Source organism: Vulpes vulpes, unplaced genomic scaffold (genome assembly GCF_048418805.1).
Source record: "Vulpes vulpes isolate BD-2025 unplaced genomic scaffold, VulVul3 u000000703, whole genome shotgun sequence".
In the NCBI taxonomy this organism is placed as follows: domain Eukaryota; kingdom Metazoa; phylum Chordata; class Mammalia; order Carnivora; family Canidae; genus Vulpes; species Vulpes vulpes.
In genome coordinates this window covers 879391-896013 of record NW_027325743.1, presented here as the reverse complement: position 1 = coordinate 896013, position 16623 = coordinate 879391, and the positions used below count along the sequence as shown (strand labels likewise).

The window sequence follows — 16623 nt, the reverse complement described above, 5'->3', positions numbered from 1 at the left end:
AAAGATCTGTGTCATCCATCCTTTTATTCCAAAATTTTACTGATTCAGTTAATGAATGACTATCTTTGCTCGACTATGTGAATTTCACCAAATTAAAAATTTTTTTTTAATTTTTAGGACGGGGAGGGTTGTACTAAGAACAAAAGAATAAACTCAAACAAACTGGGTCAGTTTTAGTACTCTAACATAATCTAAAAAGGAAAGGTTAAAATTGTTAGTCTAGGACACCATTAGCCATGCTATTCAAAAATGAAGCACTTTAGTCAAAGGAAAAATTTGCTAGGTAAGTTTTGAAAACACACATATCAAAAACACAGGTCCCCATTGTAGAAGCGAGGCCAGACTAGCCCAAGAGCAAACAGTGAAACAGCACATAACCAAAGCAGAAGCTAAAGGGTTTTTCCAAATATGGGGATCTTCATTTACCTTGGAAGAAAAAGACACAGCATTTAAAAAGAAACAAAGGGACTTTTCTTACTTATAGTATAGTGGTAGAGATACTGGGGGCAGTTTTGAGGGGAGTAGATCTTAAAGCCAAATAATAATAATAATAATAAAATATTGCATTACGTGCATTCTGTGTCAGCAAGAAAATAATGAAATCCTCCAAAGAGAAAGATGATGGAGCATCAGCAAGAATGCAGACATGGCAACTGCTAATCCCTAGAGAGCTCAACATTTTCTTTAACAGAAACACAAGGAACAAGGGATGGGAGACAAAGCCAGGACCCAAGCAAGTTGTGGGTTGAGTGAAAAACTATGAGTGAGGATCTCAAAGGACTGTGTTCTCTGAAAAGATGTGAGCTAGGACAAAATCCCATCTTATAAAGGGAAACCTCAAGGGAACCTTGATGTCTTGGCCTATGCACTGGGTGAAGGAATCTCCCCGGAGAATTCACAATGTGCAGGTTATGGGCCAATACCAGTGTGGGGGTGGGGGTAGGGGGAGACCAAACCCTTAATCCCAAACTTTATTTTAAAACAATTCTGGGTTGATAGTGTGCCTAAGTACCTGGCAAAAAAAGGAACACTTTCTTCAACCTGGGGCTCAACATATTACTAAGATTAAAGCTCAGCAAGAGATTATGATAGAAACTTGTCAATTATGCCAAGACAGAAAACATTACTGTTCAAGAGCCACATGAACAAAAGAAACAATCCGAGTGCAAAGACAACAGATACTCTAATTATCAGATAGAGAATATAAGATGAGGAAATATGTTTGAGAATATAAAAGAGGGTATTGTAAATGTAATTGTGGTAGGAAGAATGCTGAAAATGTCTTCTAAGACTTCTGGCTCCTGGTTACTCAGTCAGACCCCAATCTAGGTACTGCTGTGAAGAGGTTTTACACATGGACTCAACCAGCCTTAAACGATGGAGATTATCCTGGATTATTCAGGTGGTCCTAGTGTGATCCTATGAGCCTTAAGAAGCAAAAGAGGAAGGTCGAAGGATCAAGGGGGTAAGATGAGACAAGGGGAAATCAGGGAGATTGAAAGCATGAGCAGGATGGACCCAATATTGGCGGTTTTGAAGTTGAAAGGATTTATAAACCAGGGAATGCAGAAAGCCTCTGGAAGCTGAGAATGATCCCTGGTTGAAACCCAGCAAGGAAACAGAGTCGTCAGTCCTACAGGCGCATGGAACTGAACTCTGCCAACACGTGGGAAGCCTGGGAGTAGCTTCTCCTTAAGAGCCTCCATTAAGGAGGACAGCAGAGGGAGGCCTCGATCTTGGTCCTATGAGACTTGTTTGGACCGGCCTGTTCATCTACAGAGCTTTAAGATAGTAATGACTATTGTTTTAGGCCACTAAATTTATGGTAATTTTTTTCATGACAACAGTAGAAATCAAATATAATAAAGAATGAGAGACTGTGAAAAGTGACCATATCTGAAAAAGTATTGAATAGGAATTTTAGATATGAAAAGCATGATAATTTAAATTAAAAATGTAATGAAATGATTAAATAGCACATTACACCAACTAGGAAAAAATGTGTGTGAACTTGAGGACACATTCCAAAAAAATTAATTAGAACGCAACACAGAGATAGACAAAAGGAACTCTGAAAGGGACATTAAGGAAAATACAAGCCAGGATGATAAATATAACATATGTTTAATTGAAATTCCAAGACTAGATTAAAAAACAAGGGAGACGACAATCATTGAACACAATGAGTAATAATTTTCCAATACTAATAAGTGAAACAGGATTTTTCAGGAAGCATAAAGAATCCAAAGCGGGATTTAAAAAGAAAAAAAAAAAGTAAATGTACACTCACCTCCATGATTGTGGAATAGTGGAACCCCCAAAGGAAGGACAAGATCTTAACAGAGAAATTAAGGCTTAGCCTAAGGCTACCTTCTCCAGAGCAACTGGAAACAAGTATCGCAAGTGCGAAAACAAGGAACTGTCAACCTAGAATCATACATCTAGAAAATCTACATTTTAAGAATAAAAGGAAACTCAAGAATTTTCAAACTCGCAGAAACTAAGGGAGTTTACCACCAACCAAAGCTCCAAAGTTACTTCCAACGTCTATAACAAAGGAAAAGATAATCCAACAAAGAAGATAATGTGACACATTATACGTGGGTTTAAAAAACCGACTAGAATTAAAATCCTGCAAAAGTGTAACATACAGTTCAAAGGAGGCAAAACATTCTAATTTTCTCTGAAGCCCCCATTTTTCTTGGCGGCAGAACACTTAATCTAGTTGAATCCAAGTCGAATTCACCATGTCTGTGTTTTAACGGATGTCAGAGTTTAATTTAGTCAACTCGGCCTTAGGTTTTTAGAGCCTCTCTCTTATTGATTTCGCTTAGGGGTTTTATCTAAACTGTGTAGTGGGTGCGTCCGCAGCCCCCTGGGAGGCTGGCTGGAGCTTCTGACCCCAGACTGTGCCTCCCGCGCCTCATCCGCCCCGTCGCTCCACCTCTGCAGAGCCAGCCTCGCGCTTTCTGCACCCCGGCCCCCGGTCTCCAGGATGGAGCCCCACCTGCACCCAGAAGCCCGGCCCCTCCCCGCCCCAGGAAGTACTCACTGCTTCTGCCCTGAGTCCTAGTAGCAAGGGGTTCACAGCAAAAATAAGGAGTGTGACCTTGTGCCCTGGAGGGGAGCCTCGCACCGCAGGAGGCCCCGCCCCCAGCCCTCACCTGCGCGGTCCTCACCTGGAGTGGCTGGGCACTGCCTCTAGGGCCGCAGGGATGAGACGAGGGGTCGCGGAGGCCCCTCCCTGGGCTCATGCAGGCGCAGTGGGGTCAGCCCCAGGTCCCCCCAGGAGTCGCACCCACCACCTGGGTCAAAGCCCTGCTTTGGAAGACGCTAGCCGGGTCTCCCCGGAGCCTGGGATTTACGGTAGAAGGGCGACTCCTGTTTATAACGCCTAAGTGCAGATTTCCAGAAAATCTCATTTTTACAAAATCAGTCCTCGGTTGAGAGAGAGCCCTGGAGGTCAAAGGGTGAACTAAGCATGTATCTTTTTAGACGGGCCCCCACTTACAGAGCCCGGCTCAGGGAGAGAGTCTAGGAGGGTTTCCACCCCACATGCGATGCTGCAACCCAAGTTCAATAACTTGGTGAAATAATAATAGTGGCATGTTGGTGTCGAATGAGCCTCTCCCTCCATGAAATGATTCTCATCACTGTTCTCACTTCAGGGATGTTCAGATAGTTCACCCCCCCCCCCGCCCTGCTGCTGGTACCCCCAGAGCTTGCCCGCGGGGTGTTGATGGATCCTGACACCTGTAGCCCACCTGTAGCGCACCTGCTGGGGCCCGCGTGCCCTCTGACCCCCGGTGGCCGTGGAGTCCACACCTGCCTTTGTGGCTACAGTTCTGTAAAAAGTATGACCGGAAGATGGACCAAGCATCGGAAATGTCACGCAGCCTCCTCCTTCGTTCCCAGAAAATGTATGTGCTCTTGCCTCCATTTGCAACAGCCAGCATTTCCATTATTTTTCCTTATTTATTCTAATTGCTTCATTCTATCCTTTTTTTATCAGCACAGCTGTCTTTCTCAACATATTGTCTTTTATTTTTATTTAAGCAAATGCGATTGGACTTCTCGGAAAGTCGGATGCTACGTTTGTTAGAATCTCTAAGAATACTGGTCTCTGACGGCATTTCCACACAAAAAAATTACAAATAGATCACTTCATCCATGTATTCCAACCTCTGTTGTGGCCTATGGATAAATTTTCAAATAAAGCTTGAAAATTACCTACCTTATATTCTGTGCAATGGCTTTCAAACTCCAAATCATCTTGATAGAGAGTGAGGGAAATGTTTGCTGGAAAAGCTAGGAAAGAAGAGACGAGATGTTTTGAATAAAGCAAGTTTGATTTATCCTCACACGACTGCCATGAAATTGGCTTCCAGTTTGACAAAAGACGTTGATTCTTCAAACACTCTTGTATCTGTTAGACGTCAGCCCTCCAGACTAGCTTCCAGGGTCCTTCCTTAACACTCTTGATGATGTTTAGGGATTTTACCACCTTAGACAATGAAAATAAGCAGGTACCAGTCGCAAAAAAAATTTGAGACTAGCACAGGAGCCCAATGAACTCTAGTCGTAACAGATAAATCAACTCAGGAAGAATTGACATCACAAAATTTCTGAGCCTCCTGACCCAGGAGCACACTGTATCTCTCTATTTAGGTATTCAACTTCTCTGGGCAATGCCATAGAGCTTTCAATGCAGTCTTGTTCATCTTTAAACACATTTATCCCTAAGTGCTTCATGTTTTTGATATCACTGTATTTCATTTTTTGACGTTATTGTAAGTGGTCTGTTTTTTGGCACCAATTTCTGATTGACAGTTACCAGGATTTAGAAATGCCGCACATTTTAATAAACTGATTTTGTATCTGCACCTGCACTAAGTTAACTTATTATTTCTACTTGGGTTTTTTTTTTTAATAGATTTCATAAGACTTTGTACCTAATAATATCTTCTGTGAATAAACTCAGTGAAATGTATCCATTCCAATCTAGATATTTTTATTTCACATTTTATCTTAAGATATCCTTGTCTTTTTTCTTCCCTTAGTAGCAAAGCATTTTTTTTAACCGTTAATCATGAATGTTGGCTGTAGAATTTTCAGAGCCTCTTTATCAGATTGAGGAAACTTCTATTGCTAGTTTGCTGAGAGGTTTTGTTTGTTTTTTAACCAAGAATGGATGTTGGAATTTGTCAAATGCTTTTTCTATATCTTTGGAGCTGATCTTATGATTTTCTTTATAAGTCTGTTAGTATGCTAAATTACATTGAATTAAACAAACTTTGAACATGATATTTTGTATTTTTATATATATTGTTATATTTTATTTACTAAAATGTCATTAAGAATTTTTGCACCAATGTTCAGGAGGGACATTGGTCTGAAGCTTTCAGACCTTGTTGTTGTATTAAGGTAATGCTTGCCTTGGAGAATGAGCTAGAAAGCATTTCTTCTCTTCAGTTGTCTACAAGAGTTGTAGAATTTAAATCCTTTTGAACTTACTGAGATTTGTTTATGAAATTTACATTCTGATATTCTGCCTTGAAAAAGATATGTATTCTGCTATTATTGGGCAGAGTCTTCTAAAGTGTTAATTGGGTCCACTTGGTTGCTACTTTTTTTCATATTCTATATTCTGACTGATTTTTTCCCCTACTTGTTCTATCAGTGATATATTGAGAGAGGAATGTTAAAATCCTTGCCTACAATTGTGGATTCACCAATTCTTGCATTTTTATCAGGTTTTGCTTTATGTTTTTCAAAGCTGTATTTTTTGGTTAATGTGCCAATGTTTAAAGTTGCACATTATGCCTTTATCCCCATGTAATGCTCTTTTATCAATGTTGGTATTCTTCACTCTGAAATACATTGATATTAATATAGGTATTTCAACTTTTTAAATTAGTTTTAGCATGAGTTATCTTTCTCCAGCCTTTTATTTTTAACCTACTTGAGTCTTTAAAGTGAGTTTCTTGTAGGAAATATAATTGAATCTTGCTTTCTTATGTTTTAATAAAAAGTGACAGATTCTGTCTTTTAATTTGGGTGTTTAGGTCATTTATATTTAATGTGATTACTGGTATAATTGCACTTAAGTCTACCATTTTGCTATTTTTTTCTAATTCTATTTCTTCTGATTTATATCCTTTTTGATGGGAAATGTACTTTAATTCCTAACTCCATTCTTTTGAGTGTAATGTGTATTTTTTTTCTTCTGGTTGCCTTTAAGATATTTTTCTTTATTACTGATTTTGTGTAAACTAATTGTGAGGTACCTTGATGTCATTTTCTTTGTTTCTAGTGTTCAGGGTTCATTAGGCTTTGAAGTATTTATAGGTTTGTTTGTTTTTTAATCAAATCTAGAAAATCTTCATCTACTATCCCTTAAAATATTCTCTCTACACCTTTTATTTCAGAGACTACAATTACAAACATATTTGGTCACTTGAAATTATCCCAAAGTACACTTGCTGGAATGGTTCTGTTTTTGTTCTTTGTTTTTTCCACCATTTTCTCTGTATTATTTTGAATAGTTTCTATTGCTACATCTTTCAGTTCACCAATTCTTTCTTTTGCACTGCTGAATCGTCTATTAAATCCATCAAGTGTATTTTCCATTTAATGGAAATGTAATTTTCAACTCTAGAAATTTGACTTAGGTCTTTTATATTTTTCCTGTCATTACTGAGCATATGTATATTTTTCTCTACCTTCCTGAACATACATAGTATAGTTTTAATAACTTTTAATATTCTTGTCTACTAATTCTATCACATATTCATTCCTGCCTTTCTGTCTATTGCTTGATTTTTCTCTCTTTCAAGAATCAGATTTTCCTGCTTTTTCTGCCTGATATGTTTTTTCAATTGAAAGAAAGACATTGCTTATTTTGCTTTGTTTAATACCAGATATATTTTTATTCCTATATACTTGAATGTTATTCTGGGACACAGTTGCATTATTTGGAAACAATTTGATCCTTTTGAGGTTTGTTCTTCAGATTTTTTTTAAAGATTTTATTTATTTTTGACACACACATGCAGAGAGGGAGAGAGAGAGAGCGAGAGAAAGAGAGAGAGAGGCAGAGACACAGGCAGAGGGAGAAGCAGGCTCCATGCAGGGACCCCAACGTGGGACTCGATCCCGGGTCTCCAGGATCACGCCCTGGGCTGAAGGTGGTGCTAAACTGCTGAGCCACCCGGGCTGTCCTGCTCTTCAGATTTATCGAGTGAGACTAGAACACTCTTTAGTCTACAGCTACACTTGCCTCACTACTAAGACAATGCCCTTTTGAGCATTGTACTTAATGCTCCATTAAATTTAAGGTTTTCCATTGTGGCTGGTGGGAACATGAATTATTCCCAGCCCTGTGTTAGCTTTTGGACTTTGTTCCATTTAATAATTTTGATTAGTTCTTTCTTCACCCTCAGGTAGTTTCCTCTGGGACTTGTGTTGATCAGTAGTCTGCAGAATAGTGGACAGGATGCCCACAGATCTTTATGCACATGTCCCATGTCCGTGCCTGTTTTTCCTTTCTGATTCTCTGCCTGAAAACTGTAGCCACCACCTCTCCTCAGACTCCCAGCTCCAACTATTCAACACATGATCATCAGCATCTGCCTGGATTCCTCCTTTTTTGAACTGCTGCCTGGAAACTCTTCCTTGTTGTAAGTTGGAATAATCAGAGGACTCAACTATTTTTTCTCTTTCAGCGATCACTGCCTATGTTGCCTGATGTCCAATGTCTGAAAACTGCCATTTCAAATAATTTCTCCTATTGTAGTTGTTTCAGGCAGAGGGTATTCCTGTTCCTCATGCTGCATTTTGCTGAAAGTAGAAGTATCTAGAAGAGTCAGATTTCATTACAGTCTTTTTTTATTTTTATTTTTCCTAGTAAGGTTGGAATCAGAACAAGTTGAGTTAATTGGATGGTTATGAAGTCTCCAATTTTAATCACTGGTGTATAATGCAGCTCTTAAGTAAGAGCAAACCCTGGATGAGGAGCCTACTCCTCCTATTACCTCAGGAATGCAATTCTGAATTTGTTGAGTTTGAGATTTATTCACCACTCATGAGAGACTCAAGAAGAGATAACTAATGGGCACTTAAATAATCCAAATGTGAAATGCAGAATAATGGTCGGACCTGCATTCTAGTTTAAAATATAAGATGGAGTCTAGAAAATAGAAAAAATGTGTAGGAACAACCTTTCTGTTTTTTCATCAACTTCAATACTATGACAGCTACTTAATACTAATGTCCTAAGTTGTTTGATATATTTTTAATTATTATCTTAATACAAAACTGAAGATTTTGGGATCCCTGGGTGGCGCAGCGGTTTGGCGCCTGCCTTTGGCCCAGGGCGCGATCCTGGAGACCCGGGATCGAATCCCACGTCGGGCTCCCGGTGCATGGAGCCTGCTTCTCCCTCTGCCTGTGTCTCTGCCTCTCTCTCTCTCTCTGTGACTATCATAAATAAAAATTAAAAAAAAAAACTGAAGATTTTATGGCCATACTTGAAATATAATTGTACAATATTACTTAAATGTAACTCGTGTTTGTTGTTGTTGTTATTTTTATGTAAAAATAATTAAGGAATAAGCAAGTTTAAAATCCTGGGGAAATTGTTCAGAGAACAATTCAGCCCCAAAGTAAGTTCAACCTGAGAAGATTAGGTCTCTGACAGAGATTGTGGTCTGGCAAGAAAATTGTATCTTCACAGCCATGGGGCTTTCTGGGTAGATCATCTAACAAATGTTAAATGAATAATAAATAATGGCAGGTTATTCCTCAGAGTCTGGGAAGGCATTTTTGACTGCAGTCCTTGATATTGCTCTCCATAAACTTTTCATCTCCATCTCAGCTGGGAAAGTAATTGCTTCTGGCCAGAGCTGGGGGTTCACAGGAGCAAGCAGTCCTTTCCTCACAGAATCTAGTAGGGTCCTCATCCTCCCCCATACAGAACCTACTCATGGGCCCTCCCTAGAATTTGAACAAGGCCAGAATCCATCATCAGAACTGGAATTCGAATTCTTTTATTGCATCTGTAGTCAGGACTGTATGCATGATTTAATGTGCTAGATATTTTGTACTTTGAGTTAAAAACAGCTTCATTATTTTTTTGAAGATTTTTATTTATTGATTCTTGAGAGACACAGAGAGAGAGAGGCAAAGACACAGGCTGAGGGAGAAGCAAGCTCCCTGCGGGGGACCCTGATGTGGGATTCTGATCCCAGGACCCCAGGATCATGACCTGAACCAGAGGCAGATGCTCAACCACTGAGCCACCCAGGTGTCCCTTAAAGCAGCTTTGTAGTTAATATATTACTGAGGGCTATTGTTCCTTGTGCTTGCTTCCCTCCCCCCTCTTTTTCTTTTGTAAAACCAGAACTCTGAAGGTTATAAAGAACCTCAGTCTTCTCATGGAGACAGAAGTCCCACTGGCCTCTGTGTACATACCATCCCCTATATCTATCTCCTTTATCTTCACATATTCATTTGACTAAAGAATATATAAAAAAAAAAAACGCAATTGTATGCAATTCCCTAAAGCACTTTTGAGCATTTCTTGCTTTTTAAAAATCTGTCATTAGCCAAGTACTTTGCAAAATATAAAGCAAGTTTCCAAGAAAGAGCCGTTCTAACTAGTAATCCTTGATGAGTTTTCCTGGGAAAACCTATATGGAAAGCAGAGATGATAACTAAACACACAAGTACCGGTGATTCTAGTATTACTATTGCATCTCATGCAATCTCCTCTGAATCTATTCTCTAAAGATTATGGATATTGAATCAGTAGTAAAGTGGCTCAGTATATCCAACAAAAAACATTCAAAGAAATTCAAAATAGACTTTAAATTTAGATTTTTGAATGTCATGACAGAGGACAAAACCAGACTAGATAGTTTACCCAAGTTCAAGACTTATTAAATAGATATAGTAATCAAGACTATGTGCTCTTGAGAAAGAGATGGACAAGTAGGGTTGACACGAAATGAAAACCCATAAGTAGTCTCACATAACTATGCTTATTTTTGACAAAGCTACAAAAGTAATCTAATGAAGGAAAAATAGCCATTCCAGCAAATGGTGTTAGAGAAGTGAACATCCATGGACAAAAACAGAAAACAAAACAAACAAAACTTTGACCTAAGCTTCATACTTTGTATGAAATTTAGCTCAAGATTGATCGTGAACTTAAATGCATAAACTGGAAAAACATAAAATTCTAAAACATCTAGAGAAAAATATGGAAGATAATCTTTATGGATCTAGGGCTTAGCAAAGAGTTCTTAGACTTAACACCAAAAGTATAGTCCGCAAAAGCAAAACTTAATAATTTAAAATTTGAATTTGCTCAACAAATATCCCATTAAGAGAACAAAAAAACAAGCCACGAAATGAGAAAATATTTGCAAACCACAGGGAATAATACTGATAATGGATGAAGGACGCCTAAACAGTAACAGACAATCCAATGAGAAAGTGGGCAAAACATAGGAAGATACTCTTCCCAGAGGCGCGCCTGCGGATGTTAAATAAGCACAGGAAAAAACTTCAACATCATGATCCGTTAGATAAATGCAAATTAAAACCACAGTGAGATATTACCAGCCCTGCAACAGAATGGCTAAAATAAAGAATAATGACGGCACAAAATGCTGGCGAGGAGCGGAGGAAGGCGGCCACGCATACAGGTGCTGCCCTGGAAAACTAAGCGGCAGCTTCTCAACAAAAAATTGGACACAATACTGCCATATGACCCAAAAATTGCAATTGTGGACATTTATTCTGGGGGAAATGAGAATGTATGTTCTTACAAAAACCTATATAGGAGCGAAGGTCAGACCTTGGAAACAGCCTTGTTGACCCTCAGACACGTCTGGTGGAGCAGAGCCACACACTCGTGCCAGGGAACATCACTCAGCACTGAAAAAGAACAACTGCTTTGCACCGAGCTGGGGCCTTGTAGGGCCTAAGCCCCTGAGTGTCCGTGGCCGCCCAGTGGAAAGGCCCAGGCGCCTCTCAGGGTCGTGGGGTCTCACTTCCCGAGGCGCTAGGAGATTAGTGGGAGTCCCTGTAAACACCTGCTGCTGACGTGGCTCTGAGTCCCCCCACCGCCAACGGGAGATCGCGGTGAGCAGGGGTGTGGGGCCCGAGGCTGCGCTGCAAGGTGCCGGGGCAGTGGGGCACCCAGAGGTGCAGACGCCTGGGCTGCGCAGGCACCGCAGTGACCCAGTGACCCTGGAGGGAGCAGCTCTGGGCCTCCTCTTCCCTTCCCAGTGTCATCCTTCACGACCCGTCTGTTCTCATTCTTCCTATCTGGGGGCTGACACCTTTCCTTCAAGCCCGCAGAATGTCTGTGTGAGTTGGAAGACGCATCCCCCCGTGACCTCTTGTTTTCCACGAACCTTCGCATTGTTCGTTCTCAGCGGAGTCCAGGGACGTGCCACGTGCGAGGCGAAGCAGCAGGAGCTGAACCATCAACGCAACCATCAGCTCATCCTCTGACTCCGGCTTGTGGGAAAATGTCAGCTTGTGAATTAGACTTTCCAAAATTTTCTTGTTGACATTTTCTATCCCCTTTTTTAATTCCCTCAGAAAAAAAATATAACAAGAGCTGCTCTCTGTTTCCCCAGTGTTGTTCTTAATTCCTATCAGCTTTACGTGCGAACATTCCAGGAAGAGTTGGGAAATCAGCCACGTCCCCTACACACACACTCACACACACGCACGCACACACACGCACAGCCACTCCCGTTCAGAGGCTAGAATTAGTTGGGGGCTGATTCAGCCTGTTGTGCAAAGCGTTATTTTCAAGCAAGACCTTGCAATCGGTTCTAGGAATTCTTTGTGAGAACATATCATTGTAATAAATATTTCTGTCACTCTTAGGGGAAAAAAAATCAGAATAAACAATGATCATCCGGAAAAGATCACTTAGTCCACATTCTCATTTTTTGTGTAAATGTGGGTGCTCAAAGATCTTTGATATGAAGAGCTCGTTGACCAGCTGATTTTAAGGAAGGTGTGACCAAGTTGTTTTGAACGAGTGAGTGGAATATGAAAGCCTGAGGTGGGGAAGTACAAGATAAGGTAGGACCATGTTTGTATAATATTTAAGTATCATCCAGGGCACCTGGGCTCAATTGGTTCCGTCACCGACTTGGTTTCTGCTCAGGCCGTGACCTCAGGGTCATGAGAAGGGCTCTGCGCTCAGTGAGGAGCCTGCTGGAAGATTCCCTCCGCCCCACTCTTGCCCACGTGCAAGCCCTCATGCGCCCCCTCTCTCTCTAAAATAAATAAATAAATCCTTAAAATAAACAAACAAACACTATCGAGATGCCTTGGATTTAGATTATTTGCCAGAGTACCGTTGTCTAATTTAAGATTAGGAAAGTAAAAAAAAAAAAAAAATATATATATATATATATGAGTTAAGAACCTGGTTTGAGAGTAGGAAATCCCAAGGCCTGGGGCGCCTGGGTGGCTCAGTCGTAAAGTGTCTGCCTTCCGCTCAGATCGTGATCTCAGGGTCCTGGGATCAAGCCCTGAGTTAGGCTCCCTGCTCAGGGGGAGTCTGCTTCTCCCTTTGTCTCTGCCACTCGCCCCTGTAAAATGTCATACTATTGAGAGTACAAGATATAGTGCTTGTATTTAGTTTTTAGGAAGCACTTTAAAATCGTCCTCACTATTTTATTATTCCTTAAAAAATACGTTTTTGCCTATATGGATCGCAGCTCTTATACAAGAGTAGGGTCAGAAAATCAACTCCTGTTGAATCCTCTTGATAATTTCTTTTACTCTGTTTATTTTTAAACTTTTACCCTGGACTTCCTTCCAAAAAGGACTGTGATTGGATTATAGATATTGCAATCTAAGATAATTTTTTTAAAAATAGAGGAAGAAAGAGTATAGGGAAAATAAATACAGGAATATCAGTTGAAGCTAAATGCATTACAGTGCATTTAAGATAATGTCGCACAGAGTCAGGTGTCTTTTTACCTTGGTGCTAAAGAGGATCCCAGCCTTCATGACATTAATATAATGGTGAAGCTCCTGAGCTGTTTCTTAGAATGCTCTGTAATAAAATCCTATAAAATAATCACAAGATATCACTCAGGAAAAGCAAGTCTTGTTACAACCGGGTGGGCAGTGGGGGTGAGTTGAGGTGGGGAGGACAGATGGAGGGGGAATGACACACTTTCATTTAGTTCAGGTGTTTGGTATCCTACTGGCTTGACTCAATATTTTATCTAAAGAATGACTATCATTGTCTTTTTTTTTTAATTGCAGTTCAATTTGCCAACATATAGCATAACACCCAATGCTCATCTCATCATTGTCTTTGAAACATATTCCATGTTAATCAATTGTTTTTATCTATTTTTTTATTTTTACTATGAAAGACTTCAAATATATAGAAAAGCACAGAAAATATTAGTAACAATACCAGTACACCCACTATCCCATGAATCCATGATGCAGATCTTTAAAATTAATAACAATGTATGATGCTCATTCCATGTATATTTTCCAAAAAGAAATAAATATTCCAAATAAAATCTAAAGCCCCCCAAAACTCATTATTTCCACTAGAGGTAATCACTGGCTTCACTGCCATCCATCCACGATGCCATACGTCCTCAACATCTGTGTGTATCCATAAGCAATTTATAGTGCTATGTTGAGAGTGGGTTTTTTTAAGTTTTATATAACTTTTCTCATTCTATCAGTGTATTTTTACAATATATTTTTCTTAGGAACTGTATCAATGTGTATTATTAGATATTAACAGATAACTATTATAATAACTGTATTGATAGACCTAGTTTATTCATTTTAATTTCTGTATAGCATTAGATCTTATGTTAAAAGACAATCTTATCAACTCCTCTAGTTGTGGACAATATTTTTTTCCCTTGTAATATTCTTGCCCATGGCTCATTGTGCGCACGTATGAATTTCTCCAGAGAAGATCAGTACCATTGAAATTGCTCAGTTCCAGAGTACGGACACCTCCGGTTTTACTAGGCATCACCGAGCCGGCTTTCGGGAGTGACCGTGCGCATCTATCCTCCCAGCAGCGACGTACAGGAGTTCTCACTTGCCCACAACGTACAGGAGTTCTCACTTGCCCACATCCTTTTCAACGTTTGTTGTTAGATATTTCAATTCTCGCCATTCTCATAGGAATTCTGTCTTGATATTGCTTTAACATTTTTCTAATATGTTCTGAGGTTGACCATTTTTCCATATATTTATTAGCCAGCCCTCAGAATTTCATGTTCTTTGACGTGTCTATAAATTGGGTTTCCTTAATGTTTTGCTATTTCTTTTTATTGATTCATAGTAATTCTTTTTTTTAATTTATATTTTAAATAACAGTCTTCATGCTGGTTGGCAGGTTGTTGTTGTTGTTTTTCATGACGGATTATCTTTGAACCAATTTGTTAATTTTAATGTAGTAAAACTTATGAGTTGTTTTCTTTAGCATTTTGTGGTTTCTGCCCTTTTTGCCCTTATGGATATACTCTATGCATTTAGGAAACCCATCCTTGTGCCCCAATGGCATAAAGCTATTTTCTTATGTTTTGCAGCAATCTCATCTATCATATTAGTTTATAATTTTTCTTTCTTTGTCTTTGTCCAATTTCCTTATCAAAGTTATGATACTCATCATGTGAGTTAAATATCTTTCCCACTTTTTCTACTCCCTGAAGTCATTTCTGTTTGCTATAGACTATCTTTCTTCCAAGAGTCGAGAGAAATTGACTACATAAGTATCTAGAATTTTCCCACAAAATTTTACTGTGAAAGTTCTCATATAGCAAAGTCAAATGAGTTTAAGTGAAGGTCCCCGTACCTACTACCTAGATTGTACCACTAACATTTTACTGTACTTGCTTTATCATGGATCTGTCCATCTCTCCAACTCTCTGCCCAACTAGACTCTTGGGGGTAAATAGATTTGATTCTGCCTTGATATAATAAACCAATTCGGAATTTAAAAAACTTTATTATGAATGACTTTCACCTCAGTTTTCAGTATTATCAGAATAAAGTTTTTGTTATGATCCTATTATTTTGTCTATTATATCTGTAACTGTGCCCATCTCTCCATTATATTTTTTTTTACAAATTGGCTGATCATGAACTATTTCACAAAACCTCTCAATACATCACAACAAATCAACTTGAGACAATGTTCTGTGACCACAATGTAATAAAATTAGTAGCTAATAATATAAAGATAGTTCAAAATAACCTCAAGCGTTACACGTTTTAAAAACATCTCTAATAAATGATCATACGGCGTGAATTGTAAGTCATGCTGGTGTGTTTGTTACGTATGTTCCATAAGTTGCTTCCAGTAGCATCTCGGTGCTGTCAGCGTGTCGCTACCGAGTGATTTGTGCTCGTATGCCCTGTGCACTTTCCCCTGTGCTACGGCTGTTGAGATCCTGCTGTGTGTGATTTCATAAGATTCCAGTCTTCTCCTCATAGGTCCCCGCGGATTTTATGTTGTCGACGTCGTGGTCAGAACAAGCACCTGTTCCGCGAGCTGCCGCGCCCGTGGATTCCACACGATGCCCAGCGATTCACTGTAATCCGTCCTGCTCCTGTCACTTGTGCACCGTGGGAGAAGCTGCTGTCTCCCCCGTTCCTGTCGGATGCAGCCTGTGTCACCGCTTTCCTGACTTGGATCTCTGCTCCTAGTCAGGTTAGGCCGTCACCCTTTCGCGACCGGGCCCAGGCGCTGCCCGAAGAACACTGGCTGCACACAGAGAAGAGCAGTGGAGCCCCGGCTGCTCCTGGTGTGTGTCCCAGGCCCCAGACACCCCCGGTGTCGGGCACCGGCCCTGAGGACTTGGGGGCCAGGGCCGCTCCCCACCCCTTCTCCAGTAGCGGGGGACAGCGGGCACTCGGGGCTGGCCTGGGCCCGGCTCCCATGACAGGGCCAGCATCCTCCTGGGCGCAGGCCTGGCCCCACAGCTCTCGGGCTCCCACTCGCCACTCGGGGTGGCAGCCCTAAGGGCACTTTGGGCTTCCTACACTGGGCCCATTCCCTGTCACCTCACCGCTTTGTTAAAGGTGGAAAATTAGTTTAACTCCGATTCAGCGGCAGCAGGATCAGTGGGGGACGCATCCTCAGCATTTCCCTCCTGCCCTTCCCGGTAGGGTGCAGCCGGCGCCACCAGGCAGGGTGGGTCAGCAGGGCGCCAGCCAGCACCCGCCTGCCTGTGCAAAAACACGCAAAGGCAGCCGGACAGAATTCATTATTTGGAATTACACGCCTAAAATCACGCCGGTGACAATAGAAGATTCTAAATGATCCTCACAGGATTTTGTTGTTGCTATTTTTTCCCTTCTTCATTCGTTTGGTGCTATTTTCTAAAGCCTCGCTCACTGCCTTTGCACACTTATCCCGCGGTGTTCAGCGGGGTTCACATAGATGAGGGGCAGAACCTGCACGGCCCCCCAGCCGCCGCGGGGAGCACCTGACCTGTGTCTTCCTGGCACTGAGCCCCCCCTCCACGGCCATCTGCTGAGGCTGCGCCAGGCCTGCCCCATCTGCTGGCCACGGGTCTGGGCGCTGCAAAGCCAGGG

General features: G+C 40.9%; 1 pseudogene; it reads left to right on the top strand.

The window, feature by feature from the left end:
- The window catches only part of LOC140596745 (solute carrier family 13 member 1-like), a 96761-nt pseudogene extending 80407 nt beyond the window's left edge, over positions 1-16354 (top strand).
- The last annotated feature ends 269 nt before the right edge of the window (positions 16355-16623 follow it).